The sequence below is a fragment of the Oryctolagus cuniculus genome, chromosome 6, assembly GCF_051225735.1.
Source record: "Oryctolagus cuniculus isolate XC-2025 breed Fujian yellow rabbit chromosome 6, ASM5122573v1, whole genome shotgun sequence".
NCBI classification, from domain to species: domain Eukaryota; kingdom Metazoa; phylum Chordata; class Mammalia; order Lagomorpha; family Leporidae; genus Oryctolagus; species Oryctolagus cuniculus.
Window position 1 is genome coordinate 32,686,319 of NC_142872.1, and position 27,555 is coordinate 32,713,873.

General features: G+C 42.7%; 1 long non-coding RNA gene across 4 annotated transcripts in view; it reads right to left on the reverse strand.

The window, feature by feature from the left end:
* Positions 1 to 21,618: 21,618 nt before the first annotated feature.
* The window catches only part of LOC108176570 (uncharacterized), a 101,135-nt gene continuing 95,198 nt past the window's right edge, over positions 21,619 to 27,555 (reverse strand). The window contains exons 5-6 of one of the 4 annotated variants that reach the window (XR_016236275.1): positions 22,895 to 23,026; positions 21,619 to 22,088 (exon numbers count right to left, since the gene is read on the reverse strand). This is a non-coding gene — a long non-coding RNA (uncharacterized LOC108176570). The remainder of the gene's footprint in view (positions 22,089 to 22,894; positions 23,027 to 27,555) is intronic. The other 3 variants (XR_016236266.1, XR_016236279.1, XR_016236269.1) reach the window with 3 other exon arrangements.

Below are 27,555 nucleotides of genomic sequence, written 5' to 3' on the forward strand. Positions count from 1 at the left end.
GATACACTTAATAGTTAATGGCGGGGGGTTGGGCAGGGGGGAGCTGGCACTGTGGCATAGTAGGCTAAGCCTCCGCCTGCAGTGCTGGCAACCCGAATGGGCTCCTGTTCGTGTTCCGGCTGCACCTCTTCTGATCCAGCTCTCTGCTTATGGTTTAGGAAAGCAGTGGAAAATGGCTCAGGTACTTGGGCCCCTGTGCCCGTGTGGGAGAGGCTCCTGGTTCCTGGCTTTGGATCGGCTCAGCTCTGGCCAGGAGTGAACCAGTGGATGGGAGACTTTTCTCTCTGTAATTCTGCCTCTCAAATTAAATACAAAACAAAACACAACACAACAACAACAACAAGAAAATCTAGTTAATCAGGGTTGACCACATTTAGCTATAATGAGGGGGAAAAAGGGAATTTAGAAAATAAAGCCATTAGTAACTCTCAGGTCACTAAGAAAATGGAACCATTGAGATCATGTCTTTTACTCCATTCTCCATGAAGATCTATACTTGCCTTGCATTTGCGAGTAGGCAGTGATGAAGAAATACACGTGTATCTGTGAACTCAGCTGTCTGACAGAAAGTCAGTGGATATGAGGCAATAGCTTTTTCACAGGAAATGCCAACCTCATTTTTTCCACCTAATTAATGGTGGGCCTACCCTTAGCAAATCTACCATTTTTATTTCCAATTGATCAATAGTGACACCTGCTGGCTCAGGAAGAGAGACACTTGTTTGTCTAATGTGCCCATAAGACTGAATTAACTGTGAGAAACTGGATACAGTCAATTCATAAATCCTAAAAACCAAAATGGAGCCACTTTAAGATAAAAGTGATTATTGAATGGAAATTCTCAAGATGATGGCAAACATGAATCATTATTGGGATGTGGACTTGGTGATCATACACCAAAAACATGGCCCCAGACTTGAGTAATCCCCGGAGGGAGGCCAATCCGAACCCACCTGACCTTTCTTGCCTCAGTTATGAGGTAGGACAGAAATTTCTGATCTCCATCTCTACCTTTAGGCTCAGTTTTTTCCAGTCTATGTTACAAAGCCTGTAGTTTTATCATATTACTACCCCAAAGTCTACAGGTGATTTATGGAGGAAAAGGGAGCTATGTGATATAGTCTCTCTGTAAGGCCTACTCAAATCCAGTGGCAAGACCCAAAGAGGCAAACCTAGAGCCCACCATTAAATACACCCCTACAAGCAGAGATGCAGGTGCCAGTCGCCCGAGTCGACCTGTTTCAGTGTCACGTCTCTAAGGTGACCCGGCAGCTCTGTGAAGCAGGAATCTCTCTCAGACCCCCCTGGTCCTTTGTCCCATCTCTTCACTCTTTGTTGCTTCTTGGTGCCTCTTGTCTGCCCCACCTGCCAGTCTTTAAAGATACCCTTGATTTGCCCAGCTGGGCCTCCTTTGGTTGTCTACTTCTGAGGAAGAGAAACCTATGTTCAAAATTAATCTTCCTTACCCCCTCAGCTTCCACTCTATTTCTTACTTGCTCTTGGTTACTCATGCTGCAATAAAATGAAATTGTAATGAAGCTAAGTTATTAACAACTCTTAAGTTTTCATTTGTAATGAGAATTCTTGGCAAAGCATTAACTTAACCTGAAGTAAATTATCTTTAATGCCTTAATGTACACTTTGTCCAGGGGCATGGAGATATTTTCAGTGGGTTGGGAGGTGGACTTCTGGATACACTGAAAATGAATATATAAAAATAAAAACAAATCATTCTTAAAATCCATTGGGTATTTTCATGTAAGAGACACACTATGATCCATTTATTTGATTTCTCTTACATTGTGGAAGCATCACAACAATCCCAACAGGTGGAATTCATTATGCCTAGTATATAGATAAGGATACAAATATTCAGAAAATGGAACTGTCCAAGGCCACATGGAAAATAAGTAATTCTGAAATTTTAACCGAAGTCCTTCTGATTTAGATTATGTGCACTTTACCAATCATGCTCACCTACATTTTTTCCTCCGAGCCTAGCCCTCGTCATCAGATACTTGATTGCTTAGACTTAAGGTAACAGAGATATATTGTCCACAAGAAAAAATCCAAAGGAAAAATTATATAAAAGAATCATGTAGATTGTACAACCCTGTGTACTTCCTATTCTTACTGTAAGAAGAATGAAGCATGATTTCTTAGCTTATTCATAGTTCTATAAGACAAATGGATCTTTGCTAACACAATGACTTCCTTTTGTGGAAGGAAGCACCCCGGCTGGGCTGGCTTGCCAAAACACACTTGCAACCAGTCAACTGTACTTATCAAGTGGTTGGAGTCGTCAGCATTGCATTAGCGCTTACCTAACTTACCTAGTTAACACTGTAACTCTTGTAAAACAACAACAAAAACTGGTTAGATAATACATTTATTCACTTCAAATATTTAATTTGAAAAAATGTAGAAAGGTATAAACTGAGAGCCTCCTTCCTATGCCATCCCCTTTATTTTTGTTCCCTCTTACTCCTGTAGATAACCATTTCATTAACAGTTTCTGGTTTAGTCTTTGAGAATTCTTTATGCAAGTATAAGCAAATTTGAATATACATTTGTATTTCCCATTTGTCAAATATGAAATTTACCATTTACAAAATTCTCTATTTTAACTTTCTTCACTTAAGCTTATCCTAGAGATCTCTCCATATCTATCCTCAATCTACTGAATGATATTCCAAATCCTTTCTAATTTTAATAATATCTGGGAAAATAAAATAACAAAAACAAATATCATTTCTGAATGTAGTGAGTGATTATATAAATAGGAGAGGATTTCAGAGAATGGAAAGATCATAGATGGGACAGGCATTGATAAGATGCCTTGGGGGCTGACAGAGGAAAGGGAAATCATTCCTTGCAAACAGGTGTAGCTAAGCTATCACGCAGCTTCCTTAATCCATCGGCAGGTGAATTTCTTGCTAATATTAATGTAGACTCATTTTACATTTTGTCAGTTAGCTTCCTCCAGTTCCCATTTAGATTCAAGCCAAGAAGCAAATACTGTGTTAATTGGTGCATTTTCCTGTAGAAACTAATTATAGCCCTATGCTGTCAAAACAAAGCAAATTGTTAATGATACTTTTTCTGACAAAATAGAAATAAAACTAACTATTTTGCCATGAAGGAGGATGCTGGGATTTTGTCGCAAGAGTTATTTTAATCACAATTATTAAAACAAAGAGAACTGCTGGCGAGGATCCATCCTGACTCCACCATGGCCAACTGGCTTTCTGTGTGGGAAGGAGATGGTGGGGGCAGGGGAGAAAAGGAGCTTCTTCCTTTGGCTTGGTTTCAATATTCCTGCTGAAAGCACTAAGAACCACAGTTCAAACAACATATGGTCTGCTCAGGACTCTCCTCTAATTCCATAGATGTACCCGCAGCCATTCCATAAGCTAATCAAAAGCATTCATTTATTTGTTAAACTGAGTATTTATTATGTGCCGAGCACCGTGGTAGCTGCTGCAATCTTAGTAGGTGGCCAACAGAAAAACAAAGCAACACAGCAACACTGTCACCTTGAAGCTTATATTCTATTGAGGAAGGTAGGCAATCAATCAGATAGATGAAGAAAATGTATGTATGAGATGGCAGGAACTTGTACAGAAAAGTGGAAGAGTGGAGCAGGGGTACAAAGGTACTAACAGGGTGGCTGGAACTGGGACTCCCTGAGAAGGCCTCATCTGCACTAAGACCTCCACGAGGTGAGGCAGACCTGGAGGTCTCCAGAAAGAAGAGCAGAAGCGGACACTCATCCAAGAAAGTCTGTAAGACCAAACATGTTCTCAAAATACTGAAACATGTCTGTCCTGTTCTGTAACAGATTCCTCAGGCAGCAGGAAGCCAAAAATGGACTTCCACATAGCAAAAGGCCTCCAGATTGATCTCTGCCTGAATGGGATTGGAGTGAAAGACTGGACTGCTGTGTCTGGACCAACAAATAGTGCAAGTGACCTGAGCCAGAGCGCTGGGTTCTTGAAACAAGCAGGCAGGAAGGCAGGTGGCTGAAGCAGAGTGAACACCGAGGAAACGGAGCGGGGTTTGGGGGAGGAGGAAGATTCTATAGAGCATCATAGGCTATTTACTGAAAGAACTCATTTTTGATCGAAGATAAGAAGTCAGAGACTTTGAACTGAGGAGAGACATGATCTTAGTTAAATTTACATTTTGTAGAAGATCCTCTGACACAATGAGCATACACTTAGAAAATACTGCTAGAAACAGAGGCTCAGGGTAAGTGCTGTGGCACAGCAGGTTAAAGCCCTGGCCTATAGCACTGGCACCCCATATGGGCACCGGTTCAAGTCTCGGCTGTTCCACTTCCAAAACAGCTCCCTGCTAATACACCTGAGAGAGAGGTGGAGGATGGCCCAAATCCTTGGGATCTGCAGTCACAAGGGAGACCTTGAAAAAGCTCCTGGATCCTGGCTTCAGATTGGCTTAGCTCCAGCCAGTGCAGTTATTTGGGGAGTGAACCAGCAGATGGAAGACCTTTTTGTTTTTCCCTTCTCTCTCTTTCAAATAAATAAAATAAATCTTTATTTTAAAAAGATAAATAGAGGCTCTACTCCAGAGACCATTACATCTGCCCAGGTATAAGGTGATGTTGGCTGCCCTGGGAGCTTGTTTCCAGGGGCTGCCACAGCACATCACCAAAAACTTGGGGACTTCATCACCAATATTGGTTCCCTCATATTTTTGGGTAAATGAAGTCCAAAATCAAAGGACAGACAGTGTCTTGCTCCTTCACACGACACCATAGAAGCGTCCTTACTTTCATTTCTCAGCTTCCATGCATTCCTGACCCTGTGGCAACATCACTCCAAAATGCCTCCATCTTGACGTGGCCACCTGTGTGTCTACGCCTCTATATCCAACCTCGCCTTTCCTTTGTCTTTATAAAGACACAAGTTGAGGGATTTATGGCCCACCCTAATCCAGTATAACCTCATTCAAAAATAATTTTTTTTGACAGGCAGAGTGGACAGTGAGAGAGAGAGACAGAGAGAAAGGTCTTCCTTTGCCGTTGGTTCACCCTCCAATAGCCACTGCGGCCGGCGCACCGCGCTGATCCAAAGTCAGGAGCCAGGTACTTCTCCTGGTCTCCCATGGGGTGCAGGGCCAAAGGACCTGGGCCATCCTCCACTGCACTCCCTGGCCACAGCAGAGAGCTGGCCTGGAAGAGGGGCAACCGGGACAGAATCCGGTGCCCCGACCGGGACTAGAACCCGTGTGCCGGTGCTGCAAGGCGGAGGATTAGCCTATTGAGCCATGGCGCTGGCCCTCATTCAAATTTGATGACCTCTGCAAAGACTTTATTTCCACACAAGGTCATATTTGCAGGTATCAGGGGTTAGGACTTGAATGTGTCATTTGGGGGAACGCTGTTCAAACCACCCTAGTGGCTTAGACCACGGTAGCAGTAGTGGCTATGTAAGGATGTGTTCTGAGCTCTATCTATTTTGAAAGTAGAGCTAATGAGATCCTCTGAAATGCTGGATGTGTATTCAAGAGAAAAAAAAAAGCAAAGTTAGAGTTGATTTTTCAAGTTCTTATTCTGAGTACCCAGAAGATAGGGTCAATATCAGTTGAAATGGGCAAGAGCTGGAGGCAGATGGAGGAAGCAGGTTTAGGGAAGAGAGCAGGGTCCCCGTTTTGAATAAATCGAGGGAGTCCTTGAGATATCAAAGTGGAAGATGAGCAAGTAGCTGAATTTTAATTTAAAGGATGTGCACGCACAGAAAGCTGAGTGGAGCCAGGACTTAGACCCAGGCCCTCTGATGTGGGATGCCAGCAACCAAGCACCACCCATCCACTATGCCCAACGTCCACCCCTCTGATGTTTATGTGTTCCTTATAACCTACCCAGAATGAGACACAAAAGATGTCTTAATAAATGCTGGATATATGCATTAATGAATGACTACGGATAGAAAAAGCATAGTTAAAAAAGTATGACCTTTTTTAAAACAACTTAGGATGAAAATGGTACATATTAAATATAGAAACTAACATTTGAATACCATTTCCAATTTGCAAATTGTTTTTCACATGCCTTCTTTAAGCATTCCTTCAGTAAGTGATCTATAAATGTTATAACTATATCTATCCTACAGTAAGAAAATGGATAATTAGAGTGATTAAGTCACTTAACCAACTCACCCAGAGGGGAAAGGGAAGACTAGGACTTCATCCCCACCCTACTCTGCCCACTCACCTAGCATTCTCATTATCTAGGATTCTCAAGGATGTAGATTTGATTGAGAGATGGCCAGATCAATCCTCAATGATAATCAGAAATGGCTTTACGTTTGACTAAGCACAGGGAAATCAATTCAGGTTCTAGCAAGTAGTCTTGAGGTTATACATTGATATAACTGCCAATCTCAGCTTGAGATTCATGACAAAGTTCAGAAGTAACTTTTCTAAACATATTTGCATTGTTAGTTTCAGTTCTCTCATCAACCCTTGTGAGACTTGGAGTGAGTCACAATTGCTCCAGGTCTCCGATACAGCAAAAGTAAAGTACGGGCTTAGACTGCATGGTTTCAAACAGCACAAGGTGGTGGTTTACAATGATTATGAGCTCTGAAATCACAGCACTGGGCTCACACACCAACTCTACCTCTTACTACCTACATTACCTTGGACAATCACCTTCTTGAACCCTTCATTTTCTCACCGCTAAAATGGAAATGATATCTACTTCACAGCATTGTGGTATAGATAAGTGCCTGACAAATTTTGAGTAATTAAAACTAAGTAAGTAATTTAGTTAACTAGTACTGCCATCATAATATTTGGCAGGGGCAGGGATTTGTCTTAGTGGTTAAGATGCCACTTTCAATGTCTGCATCTTGTATTAGACGGGGTTCAAGCCCAGCTTGGCTCCCAATTCCAGCTTCCTGCTCAGGTACTCCCTAGGTAGCAGTAAATGGTGGCTCAAATAATTACATCCCTGCTAACCATGTGGGTGACCTGGATTGAGTTCTCACCTCTTGATTTCAGCCTGGGCCCTTCCTGGCCATTAAAGGAATTTGAGAAATAAACCAGTGGATGATTCCTATTCTCTCTCCCTCCCTCCCTCCCTCTCTGTTTCTCTCTGCTTCTAAAATAAAAAAAGTACTATTTTGCATCCTTGCACTTCAGAAAATGTGTAGTACCTAAAACACAGGATGTCAGGTAATGACACTGAAAAAATATGAAACCAGATCTATGACTCACCCATAATCTGATTCATCCATCACCTGTACTTTTCCTCCTCTGTATCTTGGTTTATTGATCTTCAAAACAGGCAAGCTACCACTTCTTGCTTCCCTCACAAACATGCACAATGGTTAAAAGCTCCTGTACTCTTCACAAACCTTATTTTCCCAATACTGTCAGTCACTCCCTCTCTTTTCTTCACCAGCTAGATTTAGGCATCTTAAAAAAAATTCTTGTCAATATAAGAAAATAAATGTGGGGGCTGGTGCTGTGGCACAGTGGGTTAAGCATCCACCTATGGTGCCAGCATCCCATATGGGTACCAATTGGAATCCCAGCTGCTCCACTTCTGATCCAGCTTTCTGCTGATGGGCTGAGAAAGCAGCAGAGGATGGCCCAAGTGGTTGGGCCCCTTCACCCATGTGGGAGACATGGAAGTTCTAGGATCTGGCTCCTGGCTCCTGGCTTCCAATTGACTCAGCTCTGGCCATTAGGGCTATTTGGGGAGTGAACAAAAAGATGGAAGACCTCTCTATCTCTCTACCTCTCAAGTAAATAAATAAATCTTTCAAAAAAAGAGAAAGAGAAAGGAAGAGAGTAAAAAATAAAATTAGAGTGCAATGAGGCAAATTGTGGCATCAGAAAATAGGCAAAGCTGTTTCCAGCAACAAAACTCAGTTATAACTAAGAACTGCTTAGGACAGCATGGGCTATTTCCAGTACCATAAATATTTCTACCTTAGGTGACACCTTAATTTCCCCTGTAGTAAAGGAGGACACTGTTGCTAAGATAATAAATTTCTTAAGGGAGTGGGAGACCGGAAGAGAACATCATAGACAGTGGACACGTTTAGGCCAACACCTGATTCTTGAATTGTAATTGTTTGACTGGTAGTGGGTTGAGAGTTCAGGGTTAGAGGTGTCCCAACAGGAAGTAACTACAAAGGAGTGTGTGCTCCCCTCCCTTACACAGGCAAATCCTGTTGGACCTTTGGCTGATCCTTCTCAGAATCAGGTGAAAGTTTTGATTTATGACACTGCTTTGGAGCTGGCCCTCAAAACTGTTGGATGAGCAAGTAGAAATGACCTAGCTCCTTGGAGCTCCGTGCTTTATTGCACTTTGCAGTAAAGCGTAACCAAAGGTTTCCTCTGCTAGAACTGCTCATGCAAGAAGCGTTTTCCACCCAGATGGGAGAGGGCAACTGACAAGGCTCAGTCATCAGGGACTCTCAATGAACTTGTTTGTCACAGGAGCCCAATGCCTAGGTAACTGCATTTCATCAAATGACTTTCAAACCCGGTAAGAATGACTCTAGGGGGAGTTAAAACCCAATCTATCCTTCTGCAATCACAAGGAGATCCATAAAGAAACTTCCTGTGCTTCCTGGTAATTCCCAGAGCACTGTTCTCAGCAAGGCAGGCCAAGGGAAGTGGGAATGGCCCAGGGATGACGGCTGCGTGAAGTAACTCACTGCCCAACAGAAAACAGATGGCGCACCTGGAGAAAAACAGGACATGCAGCAAAATGTGGTCACCTGGTGGCCAAGAGGTAAAACCAAGGGCTAGAGGAGGCTGCTGTACCAAGGCTATGTGACATTAAAAAAGTATTTATACTGAACTTTTAAAAGTTAAACAGGTAGGACTGGTGCTTATAAAAGGTGTACAGCTTTCAGTCCCTGATGCCACTTCTGCTGACTTTCCACTTTGGTGGGATGTAAGCAGGCAGGAAAAGAGGACAACCAGGCACACTGGGCTCGAATGAAGCTCAAGTCAACACAGGATGGAGTAAAGGTGGTGAGCTGAGACAATAGTGGAGCTGGAGTGTATCATCAAGAACTGTAAGAGAACTGGAACTCTCATAAGACTATCAGGATCTGTATTGGATACAGAAAAATCATACTGTGGAGAATGCCCTTGGAAATGACCTCTGAGGATCCAAATGGAAAATACGAAGAGACAAAAGCTTGAAAGAGAAGGAAGTATAGAAGGAGGAGAAAGAGCAGAGAGGTATCTGAGAGTGACAGGAAATCTAAAGGACAAAGATGGAATAATTGAAACTACATGTTATAGAACAGTGGAACTGAGGGTAAAAGGAAGCCTTCAGAAGGGACAGATGAACTGAACAACACGATACAAAATAAACAGTAATAATAATCTAAGGAGTTCTGGAGCATTTACCATGACAGGCCTTTATTTAAACACATTATTCATGTTAATTTCAGCAATACTCATAACTGTTCAAAATCGTCTTTGCCTTACAGACAATGAAACAGAGTCAAAAAGAGCGTCTATAACTTGCCCAAGATCAAGAAGCACATAGCAAGGCCAGAACTCAATACTAAGTGGTCTGACTTCAGGTCAATGCTACTAACCACCTAAAATAATAAAAAGAAGCACACATCTAGACAAATCCCAGCAAATATTCATAGTTACTTAGGCAAAGAGAAAGGTACAAGTACTCAATCAAAAAAAAAAACAAAAACAAAAAAAAAAACAAAAGCAAGTCATCTACAATGAACAAAAGCTGCTCTAGTATTGCTGACACACTCTCACTCAGAAATAAGTCCATACTGCTCAATCTAGGAGCTGCATTCCTAAGACTGAAGCATAAATAAATCAATTATAAAAATTGGTGTATAAAATTATATTTATCATTATTATTTATAACAAAATTCCACTGATAGATGACCTATACAGATACATACTTACATGTATTTAGTTAAGTAGATTATGTATGATAGAATCATTATACAGTAATTTAAACTATGTTTTGGAAGACTTTTAATGACATAGAGAAAGATCCCTGGTAATGTAAGAGCAAGAATAAGAAACAGAATGCTACATCTAGTTTGATTCCAATTTCTATGGTAAAAATGTGTGTAGCAGGAGTTAGGATGTAAATGATCTAGCTCAACCACTCATTTTAATATATAGGAATACAATAACAGGCACTTGTATGTCTAAATAGCTGAACTTCTCCTTGGATTGCATATTACCACAAATATGGAACAAAATATGAAATTAACAAGTCATCTTGTCTGCCTCTGACCAACGTTGAGTCTTTGAAAAACAGACTGAAGCAATGAGCAGTGCTGTTGGAGAGAAGCACACCCCCAAACACCCGTTCCAGAGCATAGCAGCTCTAACACCCATCAATGTCATTTTCCTAGGGAAAGCTGGTCTGCTCCTTCAGTTCCACAGGTTGGCATCTAACAATTGTAACAGATTGAATGGAAGAGCTAAGCTTGGTAATACTATAAGCTCAGTATACTAGTTCCAAATTGAACTTGGAGGCAGTTTCTCCAAAGTGAATTATTGACTAACTTGCCCAGAAAGCTTCCACACAAGTGTTTCTTGTCTGCAAGCAGACAGTTCTTCCGAATCGTGCTTTGCTTGGGTAGTATTTTGCAATTAGTGTCACACAGAGGCGCTGTCCCTTAGCTTACCTAAGATGTTTTACTGTGGCCTCCAATTTTCTGGTTGAATGCTCCCAGTCAGTGGGCCTATCTAACATTCAAGGCACCACTTTTTCTTAATTTCATGATTGTGGGTTGGGGCAGATGCCACTGGAAGCCATGGGAAGACACTGAGGGGAAGGAAAGGTTCTGCAGATGAAGGCCACAAGCTGAGCTCAGACTCAGAAACCCTCCAATGTCTGGATTTTTTTTTTCATTTTAATGTTTATTTATTTATTTAAGAGGAAGTGAGGGTAGGAGGCTGGGTGAGACAAACAGACAGACAGACATGAACAGATCTCCTATCTTCTGGTTCACTGGGACAGACTGAAGCCAAGAGCTGGGAACTCAATCCTGTTCTTCTCCATGTGGGTGGCTGTGATCCAACCACTTGAGCTATCGTCAGTGCTTCCCAGGGTGTGCACTCACAGGGAGATGGAATCAGGAGTGAAACCAGGACCCTGAGCAAGGCTCTAACATAGGAGGCAAGCATCCCAACCAGAGCTTAACTGCTAGGCCAAACATCCACTCCTGTGCATTTTCACCATCTCAAACAATGTCTACACCACCGCTGGGAGGAAAATTCTGGAAATGGGATTTATGAGTGAGTCCTTGCTATCTAGTGAACAATTAGACTCTATCATACATATATGTTCATTAGCACAAGTACAAATGTGCACACACACACACACACAGAGAGAGAGAGAGAGAGAGAGAAAATCAACAACTGCTGGTTTGCTCGCCTGCAGAAATGCGTTGAAATAGAGACCAGTTTCCCTTCGGGGACTCCCCCCTCCCCCCTCTCGTTCTAACAGACGCTCACCCTGAATGGCACAAGACCCTTGGGCTGCCCAGGTCTTCAGGGCTCTCATGCTTCCCTCTCAGTTGGCAAACTGAAACTCCTTCTTGGTGTTGAACAATCACGAAAACACTCAGAACTGATCACTCTGGACCCCATTAGCCATTGAACTTCTTGTCATTCTTCCTCTTTACCCGGGATGAGATCCCCTGACTCACCTCTCCGTCTCCAGCACTGGCTCGTTTAGCAGGACTGGCGATTTCAGTATCGCTAAGATAATCCACCCACCATTTTGGTTTCTCAGTTCATTAGCGCAAATGACTGGTTCCCTATCTCATCTCGGCCACCCATTCCCATGGTCCCCTATAGTTTACTCAGAACCACTCCTAAATTCTGTAGTTAAAACTCAAACCTACTGCTCCTTTTTTCCCCAAAGTTTCTTCTTCACCCACTGCAGATTCCATGACAGACAACTGGAACTGTGTCCCTTAAACATCTTCACTTCTTTGCCCCACTCTCCTGCAGTCGTATCTGCTTGGCAAACACCAGGCATAATTACACCCAAAAAGTCTTTAAGTAGACTGTTCAGCCATAGAAAAAGACTGGAATCCTTCATGTGCAGTAAAACCGATAAAACTGGAGGACATTATGTTAAATGAAACAAGCCAGACACAGAAAGACATACACCACATGTTCTCCCTCATATGTGGAAGCTAAAAAAATAAAAATAAAAACAAACAATAAAATCCATCCATCAGAACACAGAATGAGGATTTCTGGAGTTGTGAGGGGGTTGCATAAAAAAGCAGGGGAAACTGGGTGTGGTTCATTAATTGTGACAAATACACTAATATGAGATGCTAATAATAAGGAAAGCCGGGGGTGGGGTTTATGGAAACTCTTTGTACTATTTCATAATTTTTTTTTGTAAACGTAACACTCATCTGAAATAAGAAGCTAAAAAATGCACATTGGCTCCCATGTAGTTAAATTTTACAGGAGAAAATTACACAGTTAATTGGACCCATCTCAAATTTGTGATCACAAATATCTGATGACCACTTAACACGGCAAGACCGTTCTGCAGACTTTTCTAGTGAGTTAACCTTCCCACACTTGGAGACAGCTGTTTCACGCCCCCTCCTTTTCCTCCAATCTCTGCCACAACCTCCTTCGTACTTTCTGTGGGCTTTTCATCTGGGCTTCTTGGTGGGGAAAGGCAGTAAGACGAGAACAGTCTCCTCTCCCACTACCATTTATGCCAGTGCACATACACCACTCATTCATGGAAAATGCCCCTGCTCTTTCCAGAGAATCCTTCCCTCTGGGCACTGGATCCCAGCCCATCTCACCTTCTCACATACTTTATGTCTTCTTATCTCACACAGTGGGCAATCATAATTGGTCCACAAGTCAAATGTGCTAACTAAGGCTGGGTATCATTAAAATAATTGTGACTAGCATGGTCATATTCATTCACTAGCCGATCTTTTGTAGAACAAAAATTTCAGTTCTGGTTCATCTTTTGCATGCATTATATCATCTATGAATCTTCATTTTAGTTTCTTTAAAGTAGAGTGAGAACTTGAAGACACAGAGACCTGGGAGCAGGGTCCTACTATTTACAATCTTTCCCAAACATTTTAAAAAATATTTATTTATTTATTTGAAAGAGTGACAGAGAAAGAGGGGGAGACAGAAAGAGAGAGAGAAGAGAGTGAGAGAGATCTTCCTTCAACTGGTTCATTCCCTAAATGGCCACAATGGACAGGGCTGGGCCAGGCTGAAACCAGGAGACCAGAACTCTCCTGGTACTTGGATCATCTTCCATTGCCTTCCCAGGAGCATTAGCTGGCAGCTGGATTGGAAGCAGAGCACCCTGGACTGGAACTAGCACTCCGATATGGGATTGCTACAGGGGGCAGCCCAACCTGCTGTGCACTGCAGCTCCCCATCTTTTCTAGTTGTCTTACCCACAACAATGGAAAAGCAGCCTTTTAAGCAACTTGTTAAAAATATTCTTCTAAAAGAATTTTGCTTTCATAAAAACAACTTTTTAATACAATTTCTCCATGTATGTAGCATTTTAGTAAATGAGACATTTACAATAAGGAGTACAACAGGCTACATGACTTTGCTAAGAGTTCCATAACAAAAATACCATAAACTTGGTGGCTCAGACAACACAAACTTACTATAACAGAGGCCTGAGCAGATTTGAGGATTGACACAATCACTTCTCCACAAACCACATGAGCACAGAAGTACACAGCACTTCAGAGTGTGGAACACCAGCCACTGTATTCACCAGTAAACTTTGCAAAAGAGATGGGGAGGGCAGTCAGTCTAGTCTAGTGGAAGCCAATTAAGTGGATTCCAATTATGCCTAGTTTAACTCCATTATTAATGTTCTCTGTAGTAAGTCAGTTACAGCTCTGAACAAATATACTTCAAAATGAAAAACAGATCTCCTTTGCAAAGTTTTTTTTTTTCCTTTTTAAAAGGAGTCTTTCCTTGTTCATGTGTTCTTTGATACCTGCTGTTTGATTGCTCTATTCTCTCCCCCTCCACACTTAACGTGCACACTGTGATCAGCACGCTACACTCTTTGTTACCCACTCGGAGTGGGTGGTTTTTCTTCTCACCTCCAATCCCACTACATGTAAGAGGCTCATATTTTTTTTTGTTTTTTTTTAAAGATTTTTTATTTATTTATTTGACAGGTAGAACTACAGACAGTGAGAGGGAGAGACAGAGACAAAGGTCTTCCTTCCGTTGGTTCACCCCCCAAATGGCCACTACAGCCGGCGCCATGCCGATCTGAAGCCAGGAGCCAGGTGCCTCCTCCTGGTCTCCCACACAGGTGCAGGCACCCAAGCACTTGGGCCATCCTCCACTGCGCTCTCGGGCCACAGCAGAGAGCTGGACTGGAAGAGGAGCAACCGGGACTAGAACTGGGTGCCCATATGGGATTCCAGCGCCACAGGCGGAGTGAGCCACAGCGCCGGCCCAGTGGCTCATCTCAAGGTTATTAGCTGGGGCTGGCGCCGTGGCACAATCCTCCACCTGTGGTGCTGGCATCCCATATGGGTGCCGATTCTAGTCCTCACTGCCCCTCTTCTGATCTAGCTCTGGCTCTCTGCTATGGCCCAGGAAAGCAGTAGAAGATGTCCCAAGTGCTTGGGCACCTGCACCCACACGAGAGACCAGGAAGAAGCACCTGGCTCCTGACTTCAGATCAGCACAGCTCCAGCCACTGCAGCCTTCTGAGGAGTGAACTAACAGAAAGAGGACCTTTCCCTCTGTCTCTCCCCTTCACTGTCTGTAACTCTACCTCTTGAATAAATAAAATCTTTTTTAAAAAAAAAGGTTATTATTTAATTTCAATTGCCAAATACAACAATCAGCTTTTTGTTCCATCTTAAATTCTCATTTTATGTCTACTTCTAGTTATTATTCTGATCTGACAAGTGTTACTTCTGTCTCTGTGACACCATCAAGTGTCCATGGCTCTACCCTTAGCCATCTCATCATCTTTGCTTACATTCTCTCATCCCATCATCTGGCTTCAAAAACACTTCTAGATAAATAATTCTCACATGTCTTCTGACCACACTCTTCTTCCCACTGTTTATATATCCAACTCATATATCCAACTGCTTCCCCAACATCTCCATTTAGGTATCTGTTGGTCTCCTACACTTGATCTTAGCCAAAAGGCCGAGAAGCAATCTGTTGGTCTCCTTAAATTCTCATGCCCAACCCAGAAAAACCTTTTTCTTTGTCACTTTCCTGTGATCAATAATGGGGCTGCAATCTAACCAGTTTCCAAGGCTAATCATGTGGAAGCCATGGCCACAGCCTCTTTTTCTGTAGCATCCCATAGCCAATCCCTCAGGAAGTCCTCTCAGCTCTGCTCCTGAGTGTGCCCTAAATCCTACCTCCCCTTCATATCTCTATTGCTGCCACTCTTCTGGGAGCTCCCAGCCTCCCTGCCCTAGGTTTCTTTCATGAGCTCCCACTGATCTCTAGCCTCAATTCTTGCTGTACACTGTTGCAGTCCATTCTTTCTATAGTAGGCAGAGTTCTCTGTCAAAGATGTTCACTTTGTCATGCCATCCTTCTACTATACAAGTCGGTAATGGTTTCCTGCTATTGTTGAATGAAGTCTAAATTATTCCTCTGGACTGGCTCCTGCTGAATTTTTGGTCTGTTTCTTTTTTCTCCCCATCATCCACTTGCTTTAAGTCAAATCTGTCTTCTTCTTATCTCTCAGATATAAGAAACTCATCTTCTCCAGCCTCTGCCTACATAGTTTCATCTTGTTGCAAGACCTTTTCTTGCTTGCTCTTCGCCCAGCTGTCAACTCATAGGCTGTTTCCCAAGAAAGTCCACCCAAAACCACTCTAACAAAAGCAGCCTGCTCTGTCTCTATCTACTACTTTATCTTTTATACAGCAAATATCAGTGTCATATATTATCATGTTTATTTGATTTTCATTTAATTTTATTTCCTGTTTCCCCCACTGGAATGTAATCTCCTTAAGTGCCTGGCTTCTGTATGCCTCAGTCCCCACCATGGCCTTATTACCTAGAAGAATGACTTAACTATAGGATATATACAACAACTGTATCATTCCTGATTAAATGAAAAGAATGACCATGACTAATTATGCTGTGCATATATTTCCTAAGAGAAGGCAAAATGTTGTCAAAGGAATTCAATTTTTAAATAAATTTTATTTATATGAAAGGCAGAGGGAGAGAGAGGGAGGGAGTATGGAAGAGAGAGAGAAAGGGAAAGAGAGAGAGCTAGAGTGAGAGATCTTTTATCTGTCCACTAGTTCATTTCCCCAAATGACTGCAATGGCCAGGGCTGGGCCAGGACAAAGCCAGGAGCCTGGAATTCCATCCACGTCCTCCATGTGGATAGCAGGCACCCAAGAAGTTGGGCATATTCTACTTCTGTCCCAGGGGGAATTAGCAGGATCAGAAATGAAGTAGCAAGGACTCTTAACTAGCACTCTGATATGGGCTACTGTCATGGTGAGCGCTGGCTTAACCCACTGTACCGCCATGCAGGCCTCAAAGGAATTTCATGTGGAATGTGGAATGGAAGGTTCTCGTGTTCGAATGGAGGCAGAAGGGCAGGCGAGAAGCTTCCCCGGCCAGTGCCACCAGACTTTGCTCGTTTGCTTGCTTCTTGCTATTGTTCCTCTGCTCCTGGGAGTTCAGTCCTGGTGAAGAGATAATCTGGAGTTCACATGCTCTTCACAACCTCGCTCAACTCCTGGACTTCCTTGCCCACAGGCCTCGTGAGCTGCTATGTCATTTATGGAACCTAAGGCAAATTAAAAAGTGAGGCTCCTTGTTCAAAATCACTAAGAAACTCACGGTGGTAGCAGAACATGAAAGGGTAAGGCCTCTAAGAACAGGCTCAAGGTGAACGCTTCTGTCACACTCCAAGAATCAGTCCTTCAGACCCTCTTCCTGCCCAAGCTATAGACCTATTTTCTCACTCATGCATCCTCCAATACACTCCAGTTCCTTACTTCTTTCTCCTAATCCCCAGGGCCACACCGATCCAATGTGTCAAAGGCAAAAGCTTGGAGGGAAGAGAATAATGGGCAGAGTAAGCCTGAGGCTTGAAAAATCAGGGAGTAAGGGTGGAATGCAAAGAAATCTGGCGGCCAGGAGACCGAAGATTCCTGCTCACGGTGTGCCAGGTAACAGCCAGGCTGAGCTAAGCCTCTGGACTTTCATGGACTGTTTGCCATTCTTCCGATCAGCTTTGCTAATAAAAGGAATTAGACCCATAGGGGAAAGGCATGCTTTGTAGTAGTTAATTAGCTTCACATTATGGTCATCAATTCTTTTTTTTTTTTTTTTAACACTGCCTTGTGCAGGGGAATCCATCTTTATGCCACATTCACTGCATTGACCTTCATGAATCTGCGTAACATTTGAGCTGTACAGATCTCCACTGTATCCTTGCCTGTTTCTTTCCACTGGGAGAGATTCAGTCTGAAACTGAGTTCATGTGTGAGGAATGAAGCACAGATCATTGCCAGAAAGCCTGGAATTTGGCTCTTTCTCATGGCTCCAGTACTTGAGCAAAACTTAGCTAAAACTAAAGAAATGAGGCAAAATATTGGGACAAGAGGAAACCATATGAACTCAGAGACCTTTTGTGCCCATGTTTTCCTTTTAATGGCTACCACATCTGACTGATTAAGTATAATTTTCTCCCCTTTCTCCTTGGCATTGCATTAAATGACTTGTGTCACCACGGAAAAGCAGTGAGGTTACTGGATGGAATGCTTTTAACTCTTTGATGCTTTCAGTGGACCACATTTCCTATGAAATACAAAATAGGATCCTTCTTTCTTTTTTCCAGAACATCAAAGCTGCCTCTCCCTTGCTTCCCTAACTTCCCAATGATTTCTTCTCAAAAAAAACATGGTCTGGCTCTGACCTATTTTGGTGACTTGGATTACCATGGAGATGCAAGAATTCCCAATTTAAAGTATCTCCTGCCCAACTCAAACTACCCATTTATTTTAAATGTGAAAGCTGACACTGAGATTTTTTTTTGAGAAGCCTAAAAGCTAGAATGAAAATCATCTGAGGTGATGCTGAGATACAGCAACTACATCTTGGTGCCATCTGTTCTTCAATCAACCTTAGTTCTAAAGTGCAGGGAACCATTTCCTCTCAATTACCACAACCTGTGCGTCTCGTTCCTCCTCTGGCTGGCTGCATTCTGAACCCAACGTCAAACTGATCTTGGTTGCATGAGTTCTTTCTCCAGTATCTTGTGTTGGAGCACTGGCTGGTGGACAGGTCTATAGGGGACCTCAAGAACCTGGAGTTGAAGTCTGTTGTGAAAATAAGCATCATGTACCTTTGATCCATTTAGACCCCATTTGTCAGTGAACAGAAAACAAATAGTAGTAAGCCATTCAAGCTAGATAAAGTAGAAGAAAATATCCTAGAGCAGCAATTTGGCACAGTGGTCAAAATGCTTGGGTTGACTCCTGCCTTCATTTCTAACCCAACTTCCTGTTAGTGCACACCCTGGAAGGCAGCAGGTGATGGCTCAAGTGTTTGGGTCCCTGCCATCCAGGTGGGAGACCCAGATTGAGTTCTGGGTTCCTGGCTTCATCCTGGCCCAGCCTCAGTTCTCATGGACATTTTGGGGGTGAACCAGTGGATAGAAGATGTCTTTGGTTGTCTCTCTGCCTTTGTTTTCCTGCTTTTCAAATAAACAATAAATAAATAAAATAAATAAATAAATAAACTTTTAATAAATAAATAAATAAATAAAATAAATAAATAAATAAAACTTTTAAGGGAGAAAATTTCTTGAAATGTTGAGCATTTGCTGAACTCATGAGTAGGAAGTAGACCTTGTAAGATATGCAGCCAGGCACAAGCTCTCTGTTTCCCTTTCTCACGTTCCTCCATTTCTTTCTTTCTTTTTTTTTTTTTTGACAGGCAGAGTGGACAGAGAGAGAGAGAGACAGAGAGAAAGGTCTTCCTTTTGCCGTTGATTCACCCTCCAATGGCCACCATGGCCGGCGCGTTGTGGCCGGCGCACCGCACTGATCCGATGGCAGGAGCCATGTACTTATCCTGGTCTCCCATGGGGTGCAGGGCCCAAGTACTTGGGCCATCCTCCACTGCACTTCCCTGGCCACAGCAGAGAGCTGGCCTGGAAGAGGGGCAACCGGGACAGAATCCGGTGCCCCGACCAGGACTAGAACCCGGTGTGCTGGTGCTGCAAGGCGGAGGATTAGCCTAGTGAGCCGCGGCGCCAGCCTTCCTCCATTTCTATCTTTCATACATGTTTTCACTTACTCCATAACAGTATGTAAGAATATAGTAGGGGGGCTGGCACTGTTGTATAGCAGATAAAGCTGCCGCCCACAGTGCCAACATCCCACATGGGCGCCAGTTCAAGTCCCAGCTACTTCACTTCCAATCCAGCTCTCTGATATGGCCTGGGAAAGCAGTACAAGATGGTCCAAGTGGTTGGACCTTGCACCCTCATGGGAGACCTGAAAGAAGTGCCTGGCTCCTGGTTTTAGATTGGCACAGCTCCAGCCAACTGGGCAGTGAACCACTGGATGGAAGACCTCTCTCCCTCTTTGCCTCTCTCCCTCTCTTTGTGTAACTCTGACTTTCAAATAAATAAATAAATCTTAAAAAATCATAGTAGGAAACACTGCAGATTCTGGAGCTAGAACTTCTCAGGTAATTTCTAACCATTGTATACCACACTTTTTTCAATTTTCTGTGAAATGCTACCAAAATAATGTGGTGAAACAGTAATATCTGTTGCCTGTGTTGCTTTGAGGACTAAACAAGCTAATACATGTGCATGATCTGCATAATATCTTGCATCCATGAATCCCCCCCAAAACCAAGCTTTGTCTAATTGCTTATCAGTGTCCACAACTCAAACATGGCAACCTCTGCTCTCCAGCTCTCTTTCAATTGACATTGATATACTATGTGTCAATTTCACACTCTTTTTTAAAATGTTTTTTTTTTTTTATCGTATTATCCTTTTTGTTTGTTTGTTTACCAACTGTGTGTCAAGGGCTGACTTTCAATAGATCACAGTGAGGGAGCTGCTCTGCTCCATATGAAAGAAACCCTGACCCACAAGCAGGTCATTTATGAATGGTTTAGAGCCAGGTTCCCCTAGTTCCACACTCTTGGGGTAAGTCACCTCTCCTGGTCTCATTGTGGTTCAAGGGGATGATGTTGGGGCTACATTAGGAGGACCTAATATTCATTGCTTGACAGGTACAGTTTTATGCAATAACACCAATTAATTTGTAACAACTACAATTCAGGAATTATTCTTATGAATCACATTTGTAAAATGATGTCCCACAAGATAAAGAAGTTAAATTTTTGGAGTTATTGATAGCAGAACCAGAATTTGGGCCCTGTAGCCATGGTCCATCACATTCTCACTCCCAGTTACGAAACAGAGTCAGAAATAAGGCAAAGACAGGTGTAACAAGAAGGCACTGTGTACAGAGAAGAATGTTTGTTAGTACATGAAAATCTTAGAGTCACCCATTTTTGAAAATGACAGAATCTTCTGTCTGTGTCAACTGGTAGTACATCCTAATGAAACCCCAAGAAACAGAATTCTTTGAACCTACATCTACATGGCCTTGAGTGAGTTGCTGAAATATAAAGTGACTCAGTACTACTGTGTCACATTCATGGAATTTGCATTTAGTTAAGCTCTTAAATACAATTATCTACCAGCATTTGTTTAAAATTCTCTAAATACATATGCATGCATTTATATGAATATATTTATAGGAATGGATCTATACATATATATAAAATCTCATGCATATATAAACCATCAATATAAATACCTTATGCTGGGTGTATGTATATAGTAGCCTGGAACTCTTCAATCCAAATGTCACATAAGGTCAGACACAAGAGTTCCATATTACTGATTCAAATTCCAGTAAAGAAAAGAGTAAAATAGCCTTCCACTCTGATTTTCAGATTTAGACTCATCCATTGGCCCTGATAAGTATAGAAAGAAAGATCTTTGACTTTTTATAGAGTGACATATTTCTCTCTTCCTCTCTGGATCTCCAACCATATTTATTTTCCTCTTTCCAAAAAAAGAAATCTCATTATAATTCCTTTCCTAACACTTCTCACCCCCACTAACATAAAAAAAATCTACCACTTCTCAAATGCTTCTTTGTTGCAGACACAAATCTCAGCACAGTAAGAACCAAATGCTGAAAAATGATCTGCAGCTTCTCGTTCTCAGTAGATAATTCCAACCCTTGAAATGCAATCCAGCCACGTCACACCATCACTAGGACTTACTGATTGGAAAAAATCCATAGTCAGTGAAATATTTTAATTTAAAAATTTTCAATTCTATAAGTAAAACTCTTGTGCCCTAAGAGGGTTCAGATTTATTTGTTTCAAAAATATTTGACTGCAAACCATGTTCAAATTGCACTGTGTGGGGGGAAAACACAGACAAGCAAACTTTAATCCTGTCCTTGAGGATTTTAGGGAAAGTAAGTCTGCATATAAATTATAATTCAAGGGGGAATGTGTTAAGTGTCAAACCAATCATCCTTACCCTTTGTCATTAAACCACATTTTTAATGGCTTATTGAAAATATGCAAACTAACTCTACAGCAAGTCATCCATAATTACAATGACATAATACAGGTAAAAATGTCTACCGTTATATGCAGACACATTCATAGGACTGGCACTATTCCTTGGTTAACACTTCAGCTCCTGCTCAGTACTGCCTTGGCCCCATCATTGTAGATCCTCAGTGGCGAAGTCCTCAGCGGTTCCCATGAAAAGTCTAATTTTCTTTCAAGCCTTGACTTTGTTCTACTCTTTTTGTTTCTGTTCTACTCTCTTATTTCTTACATCAAATTGTATCAGGAAACACGTAGTTCAGCATTTTACGTAATCCTGAATTGCACACATCTGCATCAGGAAGGGCTCTGTTGTTGGCAGACGGAGTGAGCAGCTGTCCCAGCTTCCCCCAGAATTAGGTGCTTCTTGAGATACAATACTCATAACGCTAAAATGGAAAAAAAAAATTCCTCATAATAGGAAACCCAATACCAAAATTTACTCACTATAAAAGCAATATTATATTATACAAGTCAGTAGCATGTACCAGGGAAGTCAGGTAGTTCCAGGAAGACCAGACCCAAATGCTTGAAGATTGTCATACTTCAGTTTTTGCTATTCCTGCTTCTGTTCCCTCCCTCCTCCTTCCCTTTACCCTGTGCAAGATTTAATTCCAACCCCTACATCATCACCTATCAGTCCATCTAAATCCTCCCACATCCACATGCAAATGTGGAATAAAGAGGAAAGATATCTCTTCTATTCCCAACAGTTTGTAAAAGGGCCTACCTTTTGTTGACCCAAATTGGGTCACCTGCCCTTTCCCTGAGCCAAAAGGAAATGAATGCTGCTTAGCTTAGGTTTAGATCACATGCTCGTATATGAATCTAGGAGATAGGTCCACTCGAACGATGAGAACTGAGAGAGAAGATACAAGACGTTCTCCAAAGGAAATAAAAAACAAACAAACAAACAAACAAAACAAAAACAAACAAACAAACAAACAAAAAAAAAAAAACAAGGAAAAACCACCAGGTTCCTGAAGCACACTCCCTTCCCCACATCCAGGTAACAAAACATCATGATGTCCCCTGAACTGTTTCAAATATCCTATACGTGGAGCAATTCCACTGAGAGCCACTGATGGAAGAAAGGCTTACAGTCGGGACAATGTTAATGGGGAAGGCAGTTGGCTTCAGAGGGAAGTGAACAAACCCAGAGGTAGAGATGGATTTGTATCAATATCTCACTAACATAAGTGTTATTGATATGAAGGTAACTTTTAAAACATCTTCTACAGTTTTTACAATGCCTCATAGTGAAGTTTTATGAATTTTGAATTCCATACTGCTGGTTCTTGTTCTTTTCCAAAGGCGTTGTGAGTACCTAAGCCAGAGACACGGAGAAGACAAAAGTTATCTAGTTATCAGGGAAGGTTTGGTTTTAGTTAATTCTAGGCCCATATCTGCATTTGATATTATTCAGATTGCTTTATCTGCTTTAGACTGAAATTACCAGAACAGAAACTTGGCTTTGTTGTAAAGTCATAAAATTCATTTCATTCTGATTCTAAAGTAAGCCAACCGTGGCTAGAAATTTTGCAACTTTTACTAAGAATACATTCTTGATTAAAAATAATAGAAATTATTCCAAATCATACTTTCTAGCCAACTTCATGGTTCCCCTGGAGAGCTAATGGCTCTATTTCAATAAAAATTCAAGTAAAAACAGGTGTCTATAATATCATACCTTATCTAAACTACAGGCACAGAAGAATAATGGAATAATCTTAAAATGCCTTCATCCTCCCTGGAATGAAACAACAGCCAATTCTGTGTTCCACAGGTGGCCTATTCATCTTAAGTTTCTTGGAAATAAATGACATTTCATCATTCTACCATTTCCCTTTCCCCACTCCTCACATTGCACACGACTCTCAGGGATGCTTGAACCCTGCAGGAAGCAACATCGAATCCATGGCAGATGGCCTCTTTATTTTCAATGTTTCTAGAAATGCCCAGCAAGAATCCTCTTGCTGGGGTGCCGGTGCTGTGGCCAGTAGGTTAAAGCCCTATCCCACAGCACAGGCATCCCAAATGGGTGCCAGTGCCAACCCAGCTCTTTGCTAATGTGCCTGGGAAAGCAGTGGAAGATGACCGAGGTGCTTGGGTCCCTGCACCTGAGTGGGAGACCAGGAAGCTCCTGGCTCCTGACTTTGGATCTGCCCAGCTCTGACCGTTGCAGCCATTTGGGGAGCAAACCAGCAGATGGAAGATCTTTCTCTCTGTCTCTACCTCTTTCAGTAACTCTTTCAAATAAATAAATCTTAAAAAAAAAAAAAAAAAAAAAAAAGAATCCTCTTGCTGAACTGGAAGAGAGGTTTGGAGACAAGAAAGCAAATTTTAGGGACTCTGCCGAGAGCCATCAGGTAGCTAGGATGGGTGCGTGCAAGTACATCCAGGAGCTACAGAGAAAGAAGCAGTCAGATGTCATGCTCTTTCTCCTGGGGCTCCGCTGCTGACAGCACCACCACAGGGTGCCCCGCCCCACCTGATGGGACAAGGCACACAGACTGGGATAGAGGGCCAAGCAAAGTTATGTCATCTATAGGATGTATGGGCGCTGAGGTGGCCACAGGTGCCAGTTCTTAAGGATGCAACCTATGGTATGTGCAACATGGTGTTAACCAGGTCAAGTCTGTGCAAAGCCTTCAGTCTGCTACCGGGGAATGAGCTGAGCGCCACTGTGGGGCTCTGAGCAGCCTCAATTATTAGCGGCTTGGTGCTCATTGACCCATTTCATAAAGCCATCGGAACAAATCTAAGAATCAGTAGATCGCCAGAACAGTCCCCAAGCACAGGGAAATGCATGCGGTGACATCTGCAAGGCCGCCAGAGTCATGGCCTTGGGAGTGGCCACATATTCTACCTCACTATTGGTGGTTCTCATGACATGGCCTGGAGAAGGTGCTCTACCCTCCAGCTGCACCATTACAGCTAACTCCAGTGATGTTTGTAAAATTCATTAAAAAAAAAAATTGTAGGGCATCAAAAAAAAAATTGTAGGGACCGTGTGGAAAACAAGCCATCACAGAAAATGGCCACCAGTGCTTGGTCATGCATTACATGGATGATAGCTTACTTGCTCACAAGAATGTGGCAACCCTGAAGGCCTGTCTAAATGAGATAGTAAGAAATTTACAATTCCTGGGCTTAGCTATTGCCACAGTAAAGACGCAACATTTTCCTCCCTTTCAATTCCTGGGTTATCAGATCTCCTCCCAGATATCTCCAATGGGCCCAAACCTAAAAGTCAAACATAAATACTCACTTAATGAACTTCAACAACTATGCGGCCAAATCAATTGGCTGAAACTCTTTCTTCCCCTAACCCCAACAGGGCTTACACCGCTATTCCATTTACTGACTAAGGGGAACAGCCCTTCCTCAAAAATCACTTTGACATCAGCAGCCGAATCCACTATAGAAAAGATCAACAGCAGTTGTCAAATTTAAAGACCTTTAGATATGATCCTCCGGTGCCTCTATTTGCCATAACCATATCTACCCTCAAGGACCCCTTAGGAGCTATTTGGCAACAACATGGACCACTTTTTGGGGGCACACATAGCCTGGAGTGAGTGTCGTAAAATAGTTGACAAAGTAGATGCCTTCCTTATGATGGGGCTTAAATTAAGATATTATGCCAATAAGAGATTTAACACAGAGCCAGCCATAGTGGTCCTACCCCTATCGCAATTAGAACTGTCCACACTGATGCAGAATAGCATGCTCTTTCAAACTTTAATGATAAATTTCCCAGGACAGGTTAACAATCACCTGCTGGTGGACAGGCTACTCCAGACGTTACAAACCTTAGAAATAGACTATCTAAAACATGTTTTCCCTGTTAATCAACCTATACCCATGGCACCATGTGCATTTATGGATACCAACAAGTCACTATTTGGAGTAGTGATCAAATCCTCAAAAGAAAAAGATAAGATCCATGTAGAACCCCACGGGGGATCTGTACAGTTGGGAGAAATAAAGACAATAGTCAAGGTACTACTCCTCAGCCAGGATGGGCCGGAAAATATACAGCAAATACTCAGTACAGGACAATGATGCATAGAAGGAGATTTTACATATATTTTCTCCCTGGAGAATATTTATTTCTTTGGGGGTTTCCTACTCCTGCTGATCCTCTTTCTAGCTTTTATTCCAGCCTGTGTCCGCTGCTCCATCCGGTCGATAAGGAATGCGTGTCCGACATCCAAATCAACCAGATACTACTCAGTCGCGAGGCTCACTACCACCTGTAGTATGCCCAGCTTCGGTTTGGGCTGCACGAGTGTAATACACACCCCTCCACCCCCAGAAGAGGCAACGCAAACCTTGGGTCATCTCCTGTGGAAGGCTGGTTAGTCAGTGACAGGTAAGATCCCTCGGGGGACAACCTAAGGCCCCAAGAGTGTGGTCAACAATGGCATGGCTAAGAATCATGCCTCCCACTGATTTGGAAAAATAAAAAGGGGGGGAAATGTAGGAAAATAAGCCATCACAGAAGATGGTGCTGGTGGCCACAAGTGATGTGTAACCAACCGACCAGGAAATGGCAGCAGGGAGCGGCCACAGAAGTACTCTGCCCAGCAACCAGCACCTGTAGGCCGACTAAAGAAACGCCCTCTGAGCTGATTGTCTAGAACCCCTATATAAGCTGCTGCACTAACTGAAATAAACCAATTTGCAAGCCGCTCGCCACTAACTTGCTTCTTCCCAACTCCCGGTGTCTGTGTCGTGACTCCGCACCATCTTACCCCCAGCCACCAAGGAAGAACCCAAGTGAGACAACTAGTGTCTTCTGCTCAAGGAAAAAAACATGTTAACACCCTAACCCAGGCCAAATTCTGCAGTTCCTGCCATGCACATAATCTAGCATTACGGTAAGTTACCTTTGGCTTGTCACACTCTATGGCAATGTATATCTGACAAACGCTGACATTGCTGGCTTTAAGCACTGTGCTCCTATTGGATTGTTCAGTGATTATAGAAGCTTCCCACAGTGAGTATTGTTACCACTACCACCCACATGTCAGAGCTGAGAAACAGGAGCAGTGTGGGTACACCACCCTCACGTGTCACAGAGATGGGATTGTCTGATATTGGAACTTGCACTTTTTATATATTTTTCTAAAAGTATTTATTTTAGAAGCAGAGCGACAGAGAGAGGAAAAGAGAGGGGGCGGGTCTTCCGTCTGCTGGTTCACTACCCAAGTGGCCACAATGGCCGGAGCTGAGCCCATCCAAAGCCAGGAGCCAGGAACTTCTACCAGGTCCCCCATGTTTGTGTAGGGGTCTGAGCACCTGGGCCATCTTCCACTGCCCTCCCAGGCCACCAGCAGGGAGCTAGATAGGAAGTGGAACAGCCGGGACATGAACCAGAGCCCATAGGGGATGAAGCTGCTGCAAGCAGGGGCTTAACATACCATACCACAGTGTTGGCTCCAGAACTTACACTTTTTAAACTGTGTTCTTTACTTTCTGCTAGAACCAGCACCATTCTATAAGCATGATACTCATGAGAGTCAACTCAAGCCATATCTTGGCAAGGCTTAAATCTACAGTCTTGCCTGTGTCTATTTAAGAAGCTGCAAGCCTACCAGGGAATGAGCAGAGCACATCACTATGGGAGTTTGGATCAGGAGAGCCCACCTTGATGGCCCTGACAGGCTCAGCTGTCTAGGAATGCATAACGAGAGGCAGAGAGGCTTCACAGGAAGGAGTTGTGGATGCCAGGATTCTGTCCTGGGCTCTCTTGCTAAGTTCTTAGCTCTGTGGCCTTGGGAAAGGTAACTGAACCTCTCTGTGCCTCCTAACCATTAACCAGAAGCTGTGACTATTGTACAGAGATAT